General features: G+C 37.1%; 1 protein-coding gene across 9 annotated transcripts in view; it reads right to left on the bottom strand.

Annotated features, from left to right (window-relative positions):
- The window catches only part of MAPK10 (mitogen-activated protein kinase 10), a 310,137-nt gene extending 298,372 nt beyond the window's left edge, over positions 1 to 11,765 (bottom strand). Inside the window, exons 1-3 of one of the 9 annotated variants that reach the window (XM_053216133.1) lie at positions 11,345 to 11,752; positions 9,774 to 9,899; positions 6,205 to 6,319 (exon numbers count right to left, since the gene is read on the bottom strand). The gene's annotated coding sequence lies outside the window, so the exon portion shown is untranslated. Of the gene's footprint in view, positions 1 to 6,204; positions 6,320 to 9,331; positions 9,490 to 9,773; positions 9,900 to 11,344 lie in introns of those variants that run through there. The other 8 variants (XM_053216137.1, XM_015067345.3, XM_053216135.1 and 5 more) reach the window with 8 other exon arrangements.
- Positions 11,766 to 13,932: the final 2,167 nt, after the last annotated feature.

Raw genomic sequence — 13,932 nt, 5'->3', positions numbered from 1 at the left:
GCTGTTTTTACTAGGGTGAACTATACTCCTGAGGACTTGGTTTCCCATCTTGGTAGCTTGTAGCCATTGAAAAACAAGACAAAATGGCACCATAATGACAAATTTCTGAATATCCTCTTAATTCATCTCATATGTGAGGCATTTGGTTCCACAAACCCGTTACACTCATTTCTATCTCTTTTTACTTTGATTATGTTATCATTTCTTAGAATTCCTATTAGCACACTTACTTGGAATTTAAACCACATCAATGTTTTAAAGCTCCACTGAGTCCAACTTTCATCTTTAATATTGAGAAGGATTCAACACAGTGATAAAAAAGGAAGTGCTCCCCAGTTGGACTCCCTGGGCTCTACCAACACTAGCTGCATGATCTAGGGCAAGTTACTAAATCTCCCATGCTTCAGTTTCATCATTTATAAAATGGAAATGCTCAGTAGGATTCCTGTGAGGATTAAATGAATTAGTGCATGCAAAGTGCTTTGCACGGTGAGTGGCACAAGCAATCACTCAATAAATATTATCCACTATTATAATCATGTATTATAACCCTCATTCTTCCAGCACTACTCTGAACAATTATAGACTCATAATTCACAAGAACCCTAGACCTTAGAAGTCACTGAGTTCAATCTCTCACATCAAGTAGTATCATCTCTAACATGTTTGTAGTATTTGGTCAAACATGAAGAGGGTTAAATGCAGTGCTGGAAAATTCACTATTCTTCTAAAAGCATGGACTTACAAATAATTCTAACCGTCAGAAAGGTCTTTTATGTATGGTGCCTATTCTCCACTCACTGGCCTCTTATTTCTGTCTTCTATACAGCTTCAAACAAACCTGCATCCTCTATCCACTTTCCACAGTACTCTGAACAATCTCTGATTAGTTAAGTAGAATACTTTGTTTAGGAAAGTAAAACAAATTTTAGCAAAATTTACTCAACAAAAACAACAACAATAAAACTATACTGTAATTATATAAAAAATTAAGGTAATTTTTGCTTCTGAGGGATTTGGCCAACAATATTCACATTTATCACATAATCTACTTACATAAGATTGTAGACTGTCAGGCTGCTTTCCAGATTGTATCCAGAGATATTAAAAAAATTTTTTTAGTCTACCTTTTTCTCTATGAAGTTCCTTTGGCTTTATGCCTTTTCTCCTTATGATTCTCTTTCCTACTTCTGTTCCTATCTTTCTATGTATCTATCTCCTGCTCTGTTTTCTTTCTTTCATCAAACAATCATTCAACAAACATTTGTTCAGTATTACCAAGTATTAGGCACTGTGCTAGGCATGGAAAACCAAAAGATAATTAGATCTGGGTCAAATTACTCACAAGCTAAGGCAAAGACACAGACACATAAATAGTAAAACATGCTACTGTTTATGTAATACAATGAGATAGATATACCTAGGCTACTTTGAGAACACCAGGAAGGCATTCCCAATGGAAGGAGTCAGGGAAGGTTTCTGGTAACACCTGAGAAGTCTAGAGTGAGTCTCAGCAGTACTTCCAAGACTTGAAATCATGTGAGAATCTTGTTTGAAAGATTCTGAGCCAGGGTATCTGGATGGGATGTGAGATATGGCTTTTCTACCAAGCCCCAGATGATACCCATGATGCTCACGCTGCTGGTCCCCAGACCATTCTTTCAATTGCAAATGCCTTAAAAGTTGGCTAATGACTAAGTAAAGATTGGGTGGGATGAATATAGGCAGAATAGACAGTATGAAGTAAATCACAGAGGTAAGAAACATTTGAGTGTGTGTGATGAGAATGAAGCACATTAGTGTCCCCAGGCAATTCGAAAGATCACCAGTTACTAAAATGGGGGTGAATGGGAGTATGGTATATGTTAAGGAAAAGTGAACTTATTACATAGCCAATGGAGCATATCAAAGGTAAGCAGAGCAGTTACATGGTAACAATAGCAAATCGGATCTGGTGGCTCCATTGGTAGAATCATGGGCAGGCAAATAGAATTCTAGACTACATTAAATAAACCAGCTAACAACGATGATGAGGCAACTGACTTAAAAAACAAACAAAAACAAAAACAAAAACAAAAACGTTTAGCAGGGGCTCCTGGTGGCTGAGTCAGTTAAGTGTCCGACTTCAGCTCAGGTCATGATCTCACAGTTCATGGGTTCAAGCCCCGTGTCAGGCCCTGTGATGACAGCTCAGAGCCTGGAGCCTGCTTCAGATTCTTTGTCTCCCTCTCTGTCTGCCTCTGTCCTGCTTGCATTCTGTGTCTCTCAAAAATAGATAAAAGTTAAAAACAATTTTTTAAATGTTTAACAGATAAAGTAAGTTGATTATATTTTCAAGTAATTTAAAAATCAGGCAAGTTGTTACTCCTTTACATTCTTTGCCAGCCTGATATCTAGTCTTTATCTGACACTTCATAACATGTGATCTTGAACAAGCCACGTAAGCTCTTTTTGCACCAGGTTCCACATTTTAAAACAGTGAAGAGTTGAATGAACACGGTGGTCTCTCTACCCTAAATTTGATGGTCCCATGAACTAAATTCATTTCTTTTTTTTTTTAATATTTACTTATTTTGAGAGAGAGAGCAGGGGAGAGGTAGAGAGAGAAGCAGAGGCAGAGCACAGAGCTCCACGCAGGGCTTGATCTAGGGAACCATGAGATCATGTCCTGAGCTGAAATCAAGAGTTGAACACTTAACTGGCTGAGCCACCCAGGTACCCAGAACTAAATTCATCTCTTATTGAATCATGGAATCATAATTCTTTACACTTAATCACAACACCTGGAATATAAATATACACTGTATGACTAATGTTGACTATACCTAAGCAACAAGTAACAAGACTTTATATATTCTGCCTCTTCTTTACCCACAACATTCAGTACTGAGTCCAGTTGCTTTGTACTTACATTCTACTGGTGATTCTTTGGTTTATGTTCCTATGATTTTTTAACTGGATTCCTTCAATAGACCACATTAGGTGTTCTCTCTGACTCGGTCTAATCTTCTTCCAAATGCTATCCAAGAAATTGAAGAACTCTGGGGTCAGAAAGCCCCCAAATGCTAAATCCACTGTTTCTTAGCTGTATGACTGTTAGCAAGTTATTTAACATCTCTAAACCTGAGTTCCCTTATCTGTAAATCATAAGGATGATATGAAGATTAAATGCCTGCAAAGTGCTTAGCACAAGCAATTACACAGTAAGAACTCAATAAATGCTAGTTATTATTTTGAAAGACAAATCTCATAAACACTTGAGTAGGTACTTCACAAAAGAAAATCAAATGACCAATAAAAAATGAAAAGATGTTCTTCCTCATCAGTAATCAGCAAAAAGCCAATTAATACTTTCATGAGTACAATTATGTACCCACCTGATTAGTGAAACTTAAGAACTTATTAATCAAATGTTGGTGAGAATAGAGAACTTCCCTTGCTGATGGGAGTGTAAACTGATATAACCGATTGGGGACAATATTCTAGCATTATTTGGAAAACCTGAATGTGCACATACCCCCAAATTCAGTAGTTCCTTTCCTGAAGAAGATTTTACACATGTATACTAGAATCTATGAGTAACTATATATATAACTATATATAACTAATAACTTTATTACAAATATATTATTTATAATAAATATATTTAATCTATTTAATGAATATATTTGCATAAATATATTTGTTTATATATAAATAAAGGTTATGCACATAAATTAGCATAAGTAATACAGAAACAATCTAAATATTCACCAACAGTAAAATGGATAAGTAAATTTGGTATATTCATGGAGTAGAATACTACATAATTAAATGAATAAACTACATACATTAACGTAGAAGAATCTTATAATGTTCAGCAAAATCAGTTGATTAAGAATATATATACATACATATATATATGTATATATATACTATGACTGTAAGATGGAAAACCTACAAAGAAAAGCAAAGGAACAAGGAACAAATGTGATAAGAGGCAAAATAGTGGTTAGTGGTCACCTTTAGTGGAGAAGAAAAAGCATGTGATCTTAAAGGAACACATAGGTACTTACTAAGAGTCTATTCCTTAATATGAATGGTGGTTATATGAGGTTTGCTTTATAATTATTCCTTAAACTATATTTGTTTTATACACATTTCTATGTCTATGATATATTTCACAATTAAAAAATAAACCTGATCGTGTCATTCTCCTACTTAGAATATTTTAAAAGCTCTTCATATTGGCATAAAGTACAAACTTTTTAGCTTTATTTAAGAGATCCTTCATGATATGTCTCCTGTACCCCTCTTCAGTTTCATTTCTACACCCCCATTTATGCCCTAGCACAGTAAATGGCACAGAGTGCTCCCAAAAAATCATACTCTGTTAAACCTTTGGGCCCTTGAAAAGTATTCCCACTGTTCCCTTCCACTGATTATTTCTCATTGTCCTTAACATTCAGCTAAAATATCACTCCCTTCAGGAAGCCTTGACAAATTCCCAGCCCATCTGTATTAGAGTCTCCTCTGCTGCACTTCCTTTAGCACCGCATGTCTACCCATTTAACCGCCCAGTGTGTAAGTACCACACTCTTTGAACATTATCTCCCCCCAATTAATGGCACATTTTAGCATAAGCACCACACTCTTTAGACTGAAAGCTTCTTTAAGGCAGATACTATCTCTTTCATCTATCCCAAGAGTCAAGGATAATGTCTACATCACAGATTCTCAATAAATGTTTGCTTAATGAGTAAATGTTTAAGACGGGGCAATATATGTTTTCTACATCACTGGGAGTGACACGTAACGCAAAGCGTTAAGTTCAACCATATAAAGTTGCCCTTCCTTTAGACCCTAGATGGTTCATTATTGGCAATTACATACTATTCTCCTTTATAACAAACACTCATTTAGTTCATGGTGATTAAGCACAGCATAGCAATGGCTATTATATCTACTTTCTCGATATAACTGTAGGCAGACTGTAATGAAAATCATGATGTGAAAGAAGTACAGGGTTAATTTCATCAGTCTTCTGTAGTTATAGTTAATTCACAAGAAAGCCTACCTACCCAGAGTTACATAAGCCACTAAGCAAACGAAAGAGATATATTGATCACCAGTTCAAAACAGCTTCTTTTGGAATCTTGCTGTCATACACTATTTCTCAAAGTTATTTGACAGACTATAACTGCTTCATCTCTGCTGGAGTCTATTGATTATTGACTTTGATGACTATAAAGCATCAAGTATTTTATAAAAAATATTCTGCCTGTGTGTGCTGATATTTTTATAAGATAATAAGTTTTAAAAATTATTCCAACCAGCAGAGAAACTGGATCTACTTCTTAAAATATATTTATTTATTTTGGGGAAAGCACAAGCTGGACATGAGCAGAGAGAGGGGAACAGAAGAGCTGAAGTTGGCTTTGCGCTGACAGGGTTGACAGCAGCGAGCCCAGTATGGGGCTCAAAGTCTCAAACCACGAGATTATGACCTCAGCTGAAGTTGGACACTCAACAGACAGCCACCCAGGTGCCCCAAAACTGGATCTACTTTTAATGTTGCTATATTAGGCACAAGGATCTGTAGGGTAAATGTCTATGAATTGCATTTTATAAAACTGTGATATGATTTCTCTCCCCTTATTTGCAAGGATCTAAATGCTATGTTAATATATATATTATATACATTCTTATATATATTCCTGTATGTTTACATAAGAGTGAGTGTGTGTGTGTGTGTGTGTGTGTGTGTGTGTGTGTGTGTATTCCTGAAAGGTATTGAGCATTACAGGTTCTTTTCACAGAGAACCAATTCTTTTACCTACAGGGTAAATTGGTAAAATGTGTAATTGTGTTGCAAATAATAAAAACCACTGAAAAATAATGTCACTCGACTGTTAACTCAGCAACATGAAATTGTTCACTGCAGCCATCTTACACAGACTGGTATCGTCCCGGGCAGTAGCACCCTCCTGTCCCTGGTGTGACACAATTTACCCATGTACCCCAAGACTTCATGCTACTCTATGTGGCAGTAATAGCACTGCACCATCAATCAAACATTCTGTCTTGTTTATTTTCATTTCTTTACTTCACATTATTTGGAGCAGTATTTCTTCAGATCCATACACTAAATCACATGCAATATTTACATGAGTTATAAAGATCACATGTTTTCTGCTGTGGAATATTTTTAAATTTGCAACTCACCACTGCTTGTATGGTTTCTCATCTATAGGAAATGGTTCTAATTCAACAGCTTCTTGCATGAGTTGCCATAATGAAGATCTGAAATGGTCCTGCCTTTGGTGTTCTTCACGCTAGCCTAAAATCAAAGCAAAAACACAGAATGAGTTTGATTTGAACACTTAAATGGGAATTTCATCTGCATTAGGAAACCAAAAGACTGACAAAGATAACTGAAAATGAGTGATGGCACACAGGATGAGGGAATAAAACATCCCAGGCTGGTTTACTCTATTTAAATTTATCACAAGCACAAGAACTTTGGGGTTACCAATACCAGAGTAGCTGGATATTTTAAAATCTTGACATAAAATCTGACATGATATTTGGGTTTTGTTATATCAGTTTGGTTTTGAGATACAAGGCACCCTACTCAGCTTCTATGGAAACAGTTCCACGCTTGCATGTTTGCATATTCTGCTTTTCACATAAGATTTCATTGGAAAAATGGGTTACATGCTTACTGATAAAAGAAGAAGTTCAAAAACCTCTGAAGTATTTGAAATAGAATAAAACTAAACTGAAAATGGTCTGAAGCTGGAAACAGACCTGTATGTATGTTTTTCCTAATCTGATCTAGTTACAAAAATAGGTTTGTAACTTCAATCTGTTACTGTTACTTTTTGTGATTATAATGGACCAGATTCTCCAAGATTGTACCAATTTCCAATGTTCTACCCATTATCAAACCATGAGTTTTAATTTCTAGAACTTTGGAAAGTATGCTCACAATACCCAAATAAAACCATCCTCTCTGCCCCAACTAAGAGTCCCTTTCCTGGCCAGGTGCTTACAACTTACTACTAAGAATTCTTTCCACACCACACTCTCCTGCTCTGTGAACATCCCAGTGTGACCTCCAATGTCACCTACCACCATTTCAGAGGACAGGAATTTATTTCTCCTCTGAATTCCTATTATATTTAGTGTCAAATCACTAATAGGAGCCCTTGATCATATACCATCCTTGTTATTTAACCTCATCTCCCTAAATGATTATATGCTCCCAAATGGCTCCAAACTCTTCCTTCCATTGCACTTAGCAGAGAACACTGTACACAGGAGACATTCATCCAAGGACTATTTATTGAGCCCCAACAATGTGCCAAACAGACACAGTCAGTACTTGGTGGAGATTATACTTTAGTAGAGAACACAGGAAACAGGAATATGTAATTACTAGATAGTGTGATAACTGCAATGACAGAGGAAGTACAGACACTGAAGAAACCTTGCCAAATAAATGGGCCTAAGAGCTTTACTTCACTACCAATGCTCACATCCTACTTCCAGTGTATGAGAAGAGGACAATTACTTGAAGAAACCCATTTTCAGGAAGCACATGGAGAACCCAGGCAGGTTAACATCCAGAAACTAGGAGCAGTTTTACTTCTATGAAGAGAAGTCACTAAGATGAATTTCTAGTACTTTAAATCACTGCTGGGTGGTGGGGGTTTTTCCCTGCATTCTAACACACACACACACACACACACACACACACACACACACACACACAATGTAGCAAAAATCCTGTTTATTACTGAGCAGGTTACTCTGCAAATTCCTGATTGGCCTGTAGGGGAATTTCACTTACACCTGCACACTGTATGGGATTTCAGAGCAACTGTGGGTTAAGAATGTTTCTAAGGAGCCTTCAGTCATCTCTTTTTCCATTCAAATCTTTACTTTCCACTCCTAGGAACATTAGCTTTATAAACCTATGGCTTTCACATCTCAGAGATAAGAACAGTGAGGAAGGCCATAGTGGCTTATTATGGATCTAAAGCATCAATTCACCTAGAAAATTCTTTACCAAAAATAAGTATAAATTTGTAGCACTTTTCAAGCCAAAATGCTTCTTTTTATTTAAGGATTTTTAATGTCACCTGAGTTCTCCATTTGGAGTTTCTACCAAGATTCACAATAAGACATGGGGGAGAGGGTAGGATAGTACCTAAAACATATGGATTTTTCACTCCCCCCCACACTTTGCCTTGATTTTCTCATAAGGATAAAACGTACTCAAACTGAAAAATCTTTAGTCAAAACCTTACAACTTTGCCATGAAAATATGTACGGAGAGATAAATTTCTGAAAATCCAAGCTACAATTCTAAATTACATTTTCTCTTTCAAAGAGAAATAATCAATGTGCAGCATGATCTTTTCTCTAATCAGCAGCAGTGTCTCATCTCATACTCATATAATGCAATAAATATATTTAATATACTAAAGGGATAAATGGGTCTTGTTCTCCTTTCCCAATAAGCATTCCCCCAGTAGTCCATAGGCCCAACTTTATCTAAATCTTCGGTCCTCAGAAGGAGGTGTAAGAGATGCATGTGTGGTAAGAAAGAAATAGTCTGCAGCAAATACAGCATTGTATTCCTTTCTGTCATTATTGGACACTTTATGGTTCTTTTTGCCCAAGTGTTGCAGCGTCCAACCAAAAGCTTAAAGGAGGCTACAAGAGGAGATAGTAGGCACAATGGAGAAAGAATTTTAAGTGTCAATTTGTTTACTTCTTATTCTGATCGAAGGAAGACTTGCTTTGAGACCCATTATTCTCATAAGCAAGTAAGCAATCATTTGATTTGAACCCACCAATTTCGTGCAAAGTCTTTTGAGCTCCAAATGTGACCTGAAGTCACAACTAGAGCAGGAAGAGAGAATATCTGCCCCCATGTTTCACAAACAAGAAACACCCCAGTTTGTCTTTATTTTTTATCATCAGTATTAAAAGACTTTTTCCCTAAGATTACATCCAAAGAAATATATTCATTTACATAAAGCCACAATAAAACTAAAAAACAACAACAACAACAACAACAAAACAAAAAAAGACCTTTAAATATGGGATGCTTTACCTTTAAACATGGGAGGCTTTTTCATATTATTTTGGCTAGGCAGATACCTTTCGCTTATGATATTCTTATAAGATATATTAACAAGGGAAATCCTATGAATTTCCTATAATTTAAAAACGTACATTTATTTTATAGCATTCACAACCTAGTCTCAGTTCATTCTAACCTTGAAAATCATTGACCACGTACTATGAAACCATTAAATACTAATAGCTGCAGACATACCAGACAATGACAGCAAAACACACTCGGTCCCTCTGGGATCTGTTCATAAACATCCCCTTCCAGCATGACAAACACACTCCTCCCAACAGCAGATGCTGTTCTGGGGCAAGCAAGCAGGAAGCTGGAGGCAGCTGATTTCTCCACTCTACATATGATTTCTCACTGCCTCATCATCAAAAAAAATTTTTTTTACCAAAACTGCGAAGATTTTGTAATGCCAGGAGCCCATCAAGTTAAAGATACTTTGCAACAACAGGAGAGAGTGATGTGCAAATGAGGAAGCATGAAGACTCTTTAATATCTAAGGTCATGCCACCTTTGTCATCTGATTTGCTGTTCCGTTGTGGGGAAGAGAAAATCGTTTGCTCTGTGTAAGAAAATAAGCTAACCTGGTACTTCATGTCAATTAAGAGTGAGATCGAGGCAGAAAAGGAATACGTACCAAAAGCAGCAAAACTGCTCATCCAAACTGTCCTGCCCCTAAAATCCAAAGGTTCTGAAGTAGAGTCTGAAGCTTCTGAGCTCATTCATGAGCATCACTATCTATATTCGCAGCATATATGCTCACCTAAGGTAGAAAATGTACAGAAGCGTCTCTGGAGAAGTGGTCATTCCTGCAACCATTTTTAATACGGTGATCAGCATTCTGTGAGATCTTCCTGGGTCTGGCAAGTAGCAGACTAGGGATGCAAGGAGGAAATTGGACCTTGGGCTGGCAATGCTGAGTGCACTTATTTTCCTGCAATCTGAACTGTGGCCTGTCCCATGACTTAGACTGCCTCTTTCCAGTTCGTTCATAAAAGTTATCATCAACACACCAGAAGCATGCAGTGCTGCTGTAAAGACACTGTCAGGCTCTGCAGCAAAGACAGCCCATGTAAACAACCTTGTGATTCCTTCAGAGCCTACTGCCATGGGATAAGCCATTCTTTTTCGGTAGCTAAATTGCAGCACCTGGGAAGTTATGTGTTAGGAGGTAAAAGCAGAGACAGCCTCTAGATTTCAATGTACAGGGGAAAATGCATATACAGTTTTTCTTAAAATATCTCTAACCTTGATTCACTTGAAGATTTTCCAATAAATCACGTTTTTTTTTTTTTTTTTTTTTTTTTGCTGCAGGCACAAATACATAAATTCTGATGAGTATATTGCCATGCTCATTGCTGATTTTTTCCCAAAAGAGCTCTGACATTTCTAGGGGACACAGTATCCCAGCACAGAATATGGGAACCCTGCCATTAAAAAAAAATGCTGCCTGCTGTGATAGGAGATCACTTTCTTAAAGGAACCCCTTACCTTTGCGACTGCAGTGCCAATGTTTTCTCTAATCTCTATCCTGACCCCTGTCCTGTGTTCCTCTTCCCAGCCCAAATTCAGCCTAGAATGTCTCTGCAAGAGTAATGCCATTAGTTTTGCAACTAAAATATATAAATACTATTCCCTACTAAAAATATGTAAATATGTTCCAAAATATTCATTTAAATTATACCTCTCAGGAAGTAAACATAAATGTATACTTAAAGACATGATTTTTTGATGTTTTATGGAACCCAGAGCATTTCTCAGATATAGGACTGAGGTCAGCACTTCTAACAAGCACAGCTGTTCTCTCTCTCTCCGTCTCTCTCCCCACCTCTCCTTTTCTCTCTCTCCCTCCTTCCCCCTCTTTCCCCCCCCCCCCACCCCGGCTGTTTTTCTTCTCTTCCTTTCTGTAGCTCTGCATTGGTCTAAAAACCCCTGGTCACAATAAGAAAGCTCCCTCCCACCCCCTGCCAACCCTCACTCCAAACAGAAAGGTTTCCACACACCCAAGTCTGGGGAGAGATGCTCCACACACAAGGAAAGGCTGGTAGCTTCTTGCCTTAGAGGTACTTCACTTCATTAACCTGCTTTCCACCCCATCTCTCCCACTTCTCCCATGCTTGCTCTCCCGCCCCACCAGGAGCAATCCATAGGCATCACCCCACCCTCCAAAAAACAGGTTAGAACCCAGAATGAGCAAAGAGCACCTACCATTCCGTGCTTGAGAACTACGATCCTGATCCAGCAGTGTTTGCCCCAGAAATCCTCCCTACTTGTTTTTCATTAACCACATTCCAAATTGTAATAAGGAATAGATTCTTTGGAGGTGGGGAAATTGTTTAAAATTAGTGATGGACAGGTGATTTCCAAGAAAACCCAATCTTAAACTCACTCAAGCCCCTAGGTATTGAGGGGTGAGGAGAAAACAGGAAAATTGTAAAAATGAAAAAAGAAAAGAAAAAGGTAAGCATATAACAAGCACCACCCACCCCCATAAAAAAAAAAAAAGAAGAAGAAGGGGAGGTTTTTTGAAAAAAAAAAAAAAAGAAGAGTGGCTTGCTGAATCACCCTCTTTCACTGCCTGGAAACCATTGTGCAGCGCGATGCTGCCTGTACCATTGTGGAACCTACCAGAGGAGACGGACAGAGGGCTTGGGGAATGGGGTTGCTATGGCAACCGAAAGGAGCACACATGACGTCAAAGCCCAGAGAGGTCTAGGGAGGGGTAAGAGGGGGAAAGGGAAAGAGGAAAAAAGTCTATGTGCGGCTACAGCCAGTGTGTTTTCCGGTGAAATGAGGACCAGGCAAAATGGAAAGGAGTAGGGTTCCTTGGCAGCCACTATCAGGAACTACGACATCAGCAGCCAGGCTGCACAACCCACAGAAACAATCCGCTCCAAGCAGTGCTGGCTGTGTCCACAGCAGCGCTAAGGAACAAACACCGGCAGACCAAAACAACATACGAAATACGGTCAATCTCTGCTTTTCAACTAGCTCAGCTCTTTGCAAACAGCAGAAAGTGAGACTTGGGGTCTTCCCAAATGTCAAAACAAACAAGGATGCTAATAACCTCAGAGGAGAAGTGAGCATTGGAGTCCCAGCTGGATTCCAGAGGTCATTTGCACAGCACTATTATTACTCTTCTGTGTTTCCTTGTTTTTTATAAAAATCATAAATAAATGCCCACTACATCCAATTCAACAAACTGACTCTTAGATTGCAATTAGAATGTAGAAAAAAAAAATACAGTTGATTTGAGTTAACAAACCAGGGGTTCTTTTTTTAACTGCAGATAATTCTCTGGAAAACCAACGACAATTACATTACTATATGTGGCAAATATGTCTATTTTATTTAAGTAATTTTCCCTGCCTCTGACTGTTAGAGTTTCCATACAGTTGTTTCTTTTTTTTTTATTTTTAAGTCTCCATACAGTTTTAACATCTACAAATAGTGCGTTTTTAGAATGAGGGGAGTTAACTATTTCCACTATTTTTAAAAATTATCAAAATTTTTAACCGTTTGAAAATATTTTCTTTATATAATTTTCAATTCACATTTGGCCAAATAGCCTCAGCCCCTGGACGTCTCAAGTTACATTATCTAACCAAATTCCTTTTTTGCTTACACAACTTTGTGGTGGGTTTCTGTCTACTGAAACCAAGTAATGCTGAGTTTTATACCATTGTCCATTATGTTTGGAACTAGCATACTTACATGAATAAGGAGCTTCTTCCATATGTTAACAGAAAAGATAAAATAGGCAACAGATATACTAAGTAGTAATTGCAGACACTGAAATATCATAAAACTGTGGGACCACATCAGGTTTTGTTTTCATTGTTGTTGCTGCTACTTTATTCAGGAGGGAATTTAGAAAAGGAAAGTCATACATGAGTTTTCTGTCTTTTTAATCCATTGGACAAGATAAGATTTTGGAAGTCACTTTAATTTCAACTTCAATAGGAATCACTTGATTATTAACTGGTTAGTCTTGGCAATGGGCCCGCCTATAAGAAAACTATGTCTCAAGCAAAAATATGTATCGATTAGCGAAACAACTTTATAGCAAATGTAATTAGCATTCAGGCTTTTCAGTTATTGTATTCTAAGTTTTGATATCAAAAGTTAATTTTCAATAACTGGATATTAATGAAGGAAAAAATGAAACATAAAAGCTAAAATCTATAAAGCTAGTAGAATAAAATACAACTTTTAGAAGGAAAATAGCTTTCTGATCTTGGAGTAGGGAAAGATTTCTTAGGACACAGAAAGTACTCATCATAATAGAAAAAAAAATTGATCAAAATTAAAAGCTTCCTCTTATCCAAGTCACCATTAAGAAAATGAAAGAGACAAGCCACAGACTAGAAGAAAACTGTCTTGATAAACATCTGAAAATACTCTTGATATACACAAGTTCTAGATCATATAAAAATATCCTACAACTCAGTGATAAAAAAACAAACAATTTTGTTTAATGGGCAGTCTTGAATAGGCACTTGGCAAGGGAGATTTACAAATGGTTGATAAGTACATAAAAAAGCATTCGGTGTCATTGGTCATCAGAGAAATGCAAATTAAAGCTACAATAAATGCCAGTTAGACCCATAAAAATGGCTAAAATTTTAAAAGCCTAAAAACACTAAATATTGGCTAATATATGGAGAAACCAGAACTCTCCTACATTATTGGTGCAAGTATAAAATGGCAAAACTACTTTGGGAAATGGTTTGGTAGGGTGTTTTTTTTTTTAATTATAAACATATACCTACAGTATGACTCAACAATTCTATTCA

The sequence above is a fragment of the Acinonyx jubatus genome, chromosome B1 (assembly GCF_027475565.1).
Source record: "Acinonyx jubatus isolate Ajub_Pintada_27869175 chromosome B1, VMU_Ajub_asm_v1.0, whole genome shotgun sequence".
Lineage (NCBI taxonomy): Eukaryota > Metazoa > Chordata > Mammalia > Carnivora > Felidae > Acinonyx > Acinonyx jubatus.
The sequence above is the reverse complement of the archived record's forward strand: the minus strand, read 5'-3'. Positions and strand labels throughout refer to the sequence as shown.